Source organism: Papaver somniferum, chromosome 9 (genome assembly GCF_003573695.1).
Source record: "Papaver somniferum cultivar HN1 chromosome 9, ASM357369v1, whole genome shotgun sequence".
Taxonomy (NCBI): Eukaryota; Viridiplantae; Streptophyta; class Magnoliopsida; order Ranunculales; family Papaveraceae; genus Papaver; species Papaver somniferum.
Window position 1 is genome coordinate 43,453,838 of NC_039366.1, and position 7,461 is coordinate 43,461,298.

Here is a 7,461-nt window from a genome sequence, read left to right on the forward strand (position 1 = left end):
TGAAGTTTAGTCTTGCAATGAAACTGTGTTGAAAGGGTTTACAACCCTCTTCATAGTAATCCGCGGGTATAACAAGGGATGGTTCTCCATCAATCAGAGTAGGATTAGGTAAACTAGTAATATCAACTCCTGTTGGTTTTAGGGTTTGTTTTGCCCTTACCTTGTCCGCAAAGGATTGGTGTTGCTGAATCCGTGATGAACTAGGATTATTTTCTACCATATTGAATCCGTGATGAACTATGAAACCTACGTGAAAAAACTAAACCCTAGTGTTTTCGCCAGAGTTTCTCTTTCCTCTCATGTTTTCCTCAGCCCTTGCATTTCTATGTACGTTGATTCAAGAAAATATGAAGGAAGTTAAATTTCACAATAGAAGAAGGATAAAAGCCCAGGGAGAACTACTTTTTTTTATGAGTTAACCTATATTAAATTCAACATTTTCATATACTCCTTCTTTTTGTGTTGGATTTGTCTTTCTATTTGATTCAAGATAGATGAAATTTGTTAGGATTTGGATTAGTTCTGCATGGTCTTTCATCAACCCTCCAACAACCACTTATTTCTAGATTTTTGCTTTAACATTATATTATGCTGCATTTGAATATCCTGAACCTCCACAAGAGCATCCTTCATATTATTAAGTTTAAAAACATCAAAAGGATCATCATCTGAATTCCTACTAGCTACCTCAAACTTACGAGTTGCTTGCTTTAATCTAGCATTGATATTGCCAAAAACAGATTGATTCCACAACTTGATAGCCTCCTTCAACCGCTTCAATTTTAAAGGAAAGATAAAACCATGATTACCATACACCGGCGCCATCCAAGATATCTCCACCATCTTCAAAAAATCCGGATGGGAAAACCACATCTTCTGAATACGAAAAGGAGCACGTCTAGGCCGAGGATCACAAAAAGGAAAACCAATAAGAGTCGAATGGTCAGAAACTTCTCTAGGAAGAGCTTTACACCGCCAATTCGAAAACTTAGACAACCAAGGTTCATTAATAATAGCACGATCCAACTTACTAATAATTCTACCAACACCAGACTGACCATTGGTCCAAGTAAACTTAGACCCCAACGAATCAGCTTCAATCAAGTTATTATCCTCCATCCAATCAGAAAACTCATTAATACAAGAGATACGAGTTGCCCTACCCCCTTTCTTTTCATCTTGAAGAAGCACACAATTGAAATCACCCATAACTAACCAAGGAGTAGTTACATCAACCGCAGCAAGTTGACTCCAAAGCCTCCTTCAAAAAACTTGAATATAACTAGCATGAACAAAAGAGATAAAAAAACCCTCAGTTTTAACCGTAATGGCCTGCGTAGACATATTAATCACCACCGGCTCCTCAATACAATCATCCCAAAGAATCCACGAATTACCCAAAGAACTAGAAGTAGAATTATGAATTACCTTTTTATTATAGCCAGCCCTTGTTCTATTTTGAAATTTGACTTTCTTAATATTTTCTTGAATCAACGTACATAGAAATGCAATTTTTATTAGAGGTATTAACTTAGAACATATTAATTGTAATTATAATATATTTTTCAAACTTTTTCTGTTAAAGATGAGTTTATCTAGTTTACAATTTAGTCTCAGAAATCAATTTCCGACTTATAACGAAGTGTGTAGACTTTTTGAGTTAACGTATATTAAATTCAACATTTTTATGAACTCTTTATTTTTGTATTGGCTTTGTCTTTCGATTTGATTCAAATAGATGAAATTTGTCAGGATTTAGATTAGTTCTGCTTGGTCTTTCAACCTTCTTCTATTGTGAAATTTGACTTCCTTGATATTTTCTTGAATCAACGTACACAGAAATGAAATTTTTATTAGAGGTATAACCTTAGAACATATTAATTGTAATTACAATATATTTTTCAAACTTTTCTGTTAAAGATGAATTTATCTAGTTTACAATTTAGTCTCAGAAATCAACTTCCGACTTATAACGAAGTGTGTAGACTTTTTTCAGTTAACATATATTAAATTTAATATTTTAAGAACTCTTTCCTTTGTGTTGGCTTTGTCTTTCTCTCTGATTCAAGATAGATGAAATTTGTCAGGATTCGGATTAGTTCTACTTGGTCTTTCAACCTTCTTCTATTGTGAAATTTGACTTCCTTCATATTTTCTTGAATCAACGTACATAGAAATGCAATTTTTACTAAATGTATTGCCTTAGAACATATTAATTCTGATTACAATTCATTTTTCAAACTTTTCTGTTAAAGATGAGTTTATCTAGTTTACAATTTAGTCTTAGAAATCAATTTCCGACTTATAACGAAGTGTGTAGACTTTTTTGGGTTAACATATTTAAAATTCAACATTTTATGAAATCTATCTTCTTGTGTTAGCTTTGTCTTTCTATTTGATTCAAGATAGATGAAATTTGTTAGGATTTGGATTAGTTCTGCATGGTCTTTCATCCTTGTTCTATTGTGAAATTTGACTTCCTTCATATTTTCTTGAATCAACGTACAGAGAAATGCAATTTTTACTAGACGTATTTCCTTAGAACATATTAATTGTCATTACAATACATTTTTCAAACTTTTTATGTTAAAGATGAGTTTATCTAGTTTACAATTTAGTCTCAGAAATCAATTTCCGACTTATAACAAAGTGTGTAGACTTTTTTGAGTTAACCTATATTAAATTCAACATTTTTATGAACTCTTTGTTTTTGTGTTGGCTTTGTCTTTCTATTTGATTCAAGATAGATGAAATTTTTTAGGATTTGGATTAGTTCTGCATGATCTTTCATCCTTGTTCTATTGTGAAATTTGATCCTTGATATTTTCTTGAATCAATGTACATAGAAATGAAATTATTACTAGACGTATTTCCTTAGAACATATTAATTGTAATTACAATACATTTTTCAAACTTTTTCTGTTAAAGATGAGTTTATCTAGTTTACTATGTAGTCTCAGAAATCAATTTCCGACTTATAACGAAATGTGTAGACTTTTTTGAGTTAACGTATATAAAATTTAACATTTTTATGAACTCTTTCTTTTTATGTTGGCTTTGTCTTTCTATTTGATTCAAGATAGATGAAAATTGTTAGGATTTGGATTAGTTTTGCATTATCTTTCATCTTTCTTCTATTGTGAAATTTGACTTCCTTGATATTTTGTTGAATCAATGTACATAGAAATGAAATTTTTATTAGAGGTATCACCTTAGAACATATTAATTGTGATTACAATACATTTTTCAAACTATTTCTGTTAAAGATGAGTTTATCTAGTTTACAATTTACTCTCAGAAATCAACTTCCGACTTATAACGAAGTGTGTAGACTTTTTTGAGTTAACATATATAAAATTCAACATTTTTATAAACTCTTTCTTCTTGTGTTAGCTTTGTCTTTCTATCTGATTCAAGATAGATGAAATTTGTTAGGATTTGGATTAGTTCTGCTTGGTCTTTCAACCTTCTTCTATTGTGAAATTTGACTTCTTACATATTTTTTGATTCAACGTACATAGAAATGCAATTTTTACTAGACGTATTTCCTTAGAACATATTAATTGTCATTACAATACATTTTTCAAACTTTTTCTGTTAAAGATGAGTTTATCTAGTTTACAATTTAGTCTCAGAAATCAATTTCCGACTTATAACGAAGTGTGTAGACTTTTTTGAGTTAACATATATAAAATTCAACATTTTTATAAACTCTTTCTTTTTGTGTTGGCTTTTTGTTTCTATTTGTTTCAAGATAGATGAAATTTGTTAGGAATTGGATTAGTTCTTCTTGGTCTTTCATCCTTCTTCTATGGTGAAAATTGACTTCCTTCATATTTTCTTGAATCAACGTACATAGAAATGCAATTTCTACTAGACGTATTGCCTTAGAACATATTAATTGCAATTACGGTACATTTTTCAAACTTTTTTTGTTAAAGATTCGTTTATCTAGTTTTCAATTTAGTTTCAGAAATCGATTTCCGACTTATAACGAAGTGTGTAGACTTTTTTAGTTAACGTATATAAAATTCAACATTTTTATGAACACTTTCTTTTTGTGTTGGCTTTGTCTTTCTATATTTGATTCAAGATAGATGAAATTTGTTAGGATTTGGGTTAGTTCTGCTTGGTCTTTCGTCCTTCTTCTATAGTGAAATTTGACTTCCTTCAGATATTCTTGAATCTACGTACATAGAAATGCAATTTCTATGTATGTTGATTCAAGAAAATATGAATGAAGTCAATACATTTCTATAAGATGAGTCTTTCTATTTGATTATAATACATTTATATAGGATTTGGATTAGTTCTGCTTAGCCTTTCATCCTTCTTCTATTGTGAAATTTGACTTCATTCATATTTTCTTGAATCAACGTACATAGAAATGAAATTTTTACTAGACGTAATGCCTTAGAACATATTATTTGTAATTACAATACATTTTTCGAACTTTTTCTGTTAAAGATGAGTTCATCTAGTTTACAATTTAGTCTCAGAAATCAATTTCAGACGTATAACGAAGTGTGTAGACTTTTTGAGTTAACATATATAAAATTCAACATTTTTATGAACACTTTCTTTTTGTGTTGGCTTTGTCTTTCTATTATATTCAAGATAGAGAAATTTGTTAGCATTTGGTTTTTTTTGCTAAGTATTTGTTAGGATTTGGATTAGTTCTGCTTGGTCTTTCATCCTTCTTCTATTGTGAAATTTGACTTCCTTCATAATTGTGATTACAATACATTTTTTAAATTTTTTCTATTAAAGATGAGTTTATCTAGTTTACAGTTTAGTCTTAGAAATCAACTTCGGACTTATAACGAAGAGTGTAGACTATTTTGTATTGGCTTTGTCTTTCAATATGATTCAAATAGATGAAATTTGTTTGAATTTGGATTAGTTCTGGCTGTCTTTCATCCTTCTTATATTGTGAAATTTGACTTCCTTCATATCGTACATAAAAATGCAATTTTCACTAGACGTAATGCCTTAGAACATATTATTTGTGATTACAATACATTTTTCAAGACTATTTCAGATAGATTGATGAAGTGCATGCTAAATTCATTAGAGATCCAGTTTATAGACAAGACTATTTCAAGGAAAAAAAAGAGCAACTAGATAGAATGTTAACTAGAAGAAAGCTCAATCTCCTATTAAGCTTGTTCCGGGTGGTAATTATGCTTCAGATGAAAATGAAGAGAATTGTGACTATGCTAAAACTTATGTTGATTATGAAGATGATTACAAAGGGACTTATGGTGACTATGATTTGACTCAAATTATGGCTGGTCTCATTCCCAAGAAGAAGAATTTTAGATTTGGAAATAAGGGGCGAAAACGTTTCTATTTTACCTAGTTTTCTTCTTTGTGTTGTTTTTAAGTGTTTAGGAGCCTATTTTATGTGTTTAAATTTTTTTTGCCCCTTCCGTTTATGGGGGTAAGGAGGGATTGACCCTCCCATTTTGTAATTCTTGTAATTACGTTTTTTTGCTTTAATAAACAATTTTGACCTAGCAAAAAAAAAATATTTTTCAAACTTTTTCTGTTAAAGATGAGTTTATCTAATATACAATTTAGTTTCAGAAATCAATTTCAGACTTATAACGAAGTGTGTAGACCTTTTTGAGTTAACTTATATAAAATTCAATATTTTTATGAACTCTTTCTTTTTGTGTTGGTTTTGTCTTTCTACTTGATTCAAGATAGATGGAATTTGTTAGGATTTGGATTAGTTCAGCTTGCTCTTTCGTCCTTCTTCTATATTGAAATTTGACTTCCTTCATAGATTCTTGTTTCAACGTACATAGAAATGCAATTTTTACTAGACGTACTGCCTCAGAACAAATTAATTGTGGTTACAATACATTTTTCAAACATTTTCTGTTAAATATGAGTTTATCCAGTTTACAATCTAGTTTCAGAAATCAATTTCAGACTTATAACGAACTGTGTAGACTTTTTTGAGTTAACGTATATAAAACTCAACATTTTTATGAACTCTTTCTTTTTGTGTTGGCTTTGTCTTTCTATTTGATTCAAGATAGATGAAATTTTTTAGGATTTGGATTAGTTCTTGGTCTTTCATCCTTCTTCTATTGTGAAATTTGACTTCCTTCATATTTTCTTGAATCAACGTACATAGAAATGCAATTTTTACTAGACGTATTGCCTTAGAACATATTAATTCTAACTACAATATATTTTTCAAACTTTTCTGTTAAAGATGAGTTTATCTAGTTTACAATTTAGTCTCAGAAATAAATTTCCAACTTATAACGAAGTGTGTAGACTTTTTGAGTTAAAGTATATAAAATTCAACATTTTTATGAATACTTTCTTTTTGTGTTGGCTTTGTCTTTCTATTTGATTCAAGATAGATAAAATTTGTTAGGATTTGGATTAGTTATGCTTGGTCTTTCGTCCTTCTTCTATAGTGAAATTTGACTTCCTTCATATATTTTTGAATCAACGTACATAGAAATGCAATTTTTACTAGACGTACTACCTTAGAACATATTAATTGTGATTACAATACATATTTCAAACTTTTTCTATCAAATATGAGTTTATCTAGTTTACAATTTAGTCTCAGAAATCAACTTCCGACTTATAACGAAGAGCGTAGACATTTTAAGTTAAAGTATAAAAAATTCAACATTTTTATGAACTCTTTATTTTTGTCTTGGCTTTGTCTTTCAATTTAGTTCAAATAAATGAAATTAGTTTGAATTTGGATTAGTTCTGGCTGGTCTTTTATCCTTCTTATATTGGGAAATTTGACTACCTTCATATTCTCTTGAATCAACGTACACAGAAATGCAATTTTAACTAGACGTAATGGCTTAGGACATATTAATTTTGATTACAATACATTTTTCAAACTTTTTCTGTTAAAGATGAGTTTATCTTGTTTACAATTTAATCTCAGAAATCAACTTCCGACTTATAACAAAGAGTGTAGACTTTTTTGAGTTAACGTATAAAAAATTCAACATTTTTATGAAATCTTTATTTTTATATTGGCTTTGTCTTTCAATTTGATTCAAATAGATGAAATTTGTTACAATTTGGATTAGTTCTGGCTGGTCTTTCATCCTTCTTCTATTGTGAAATTTGGCTTCCTTCATATTTTCTTGAATTGACGTACATAGAAATGCAATTTTTACTAGACGTAATTCCTTAGAACATATAATTTGTGATTAAAATACATTTTAAAACTTTTTATGTTAAAGATGAGTTTATCAAGTTTACAATTTAGTCTCAGAAATCAATTTACGACTTATACCGAAGTTTGTAGACTTTTTTGAGTTAACGTATATAAAATTCAACATTTTTATGAACACTTTCTTTTTGTGTTGCCTTTGTCTTTCCATTTGATTCAAGATAGATCAAATTTGTTAGTATTTGGATTAGTTCTGCTTGGCCTTCATCCTTCTTCTATTGTGAAATTTGACT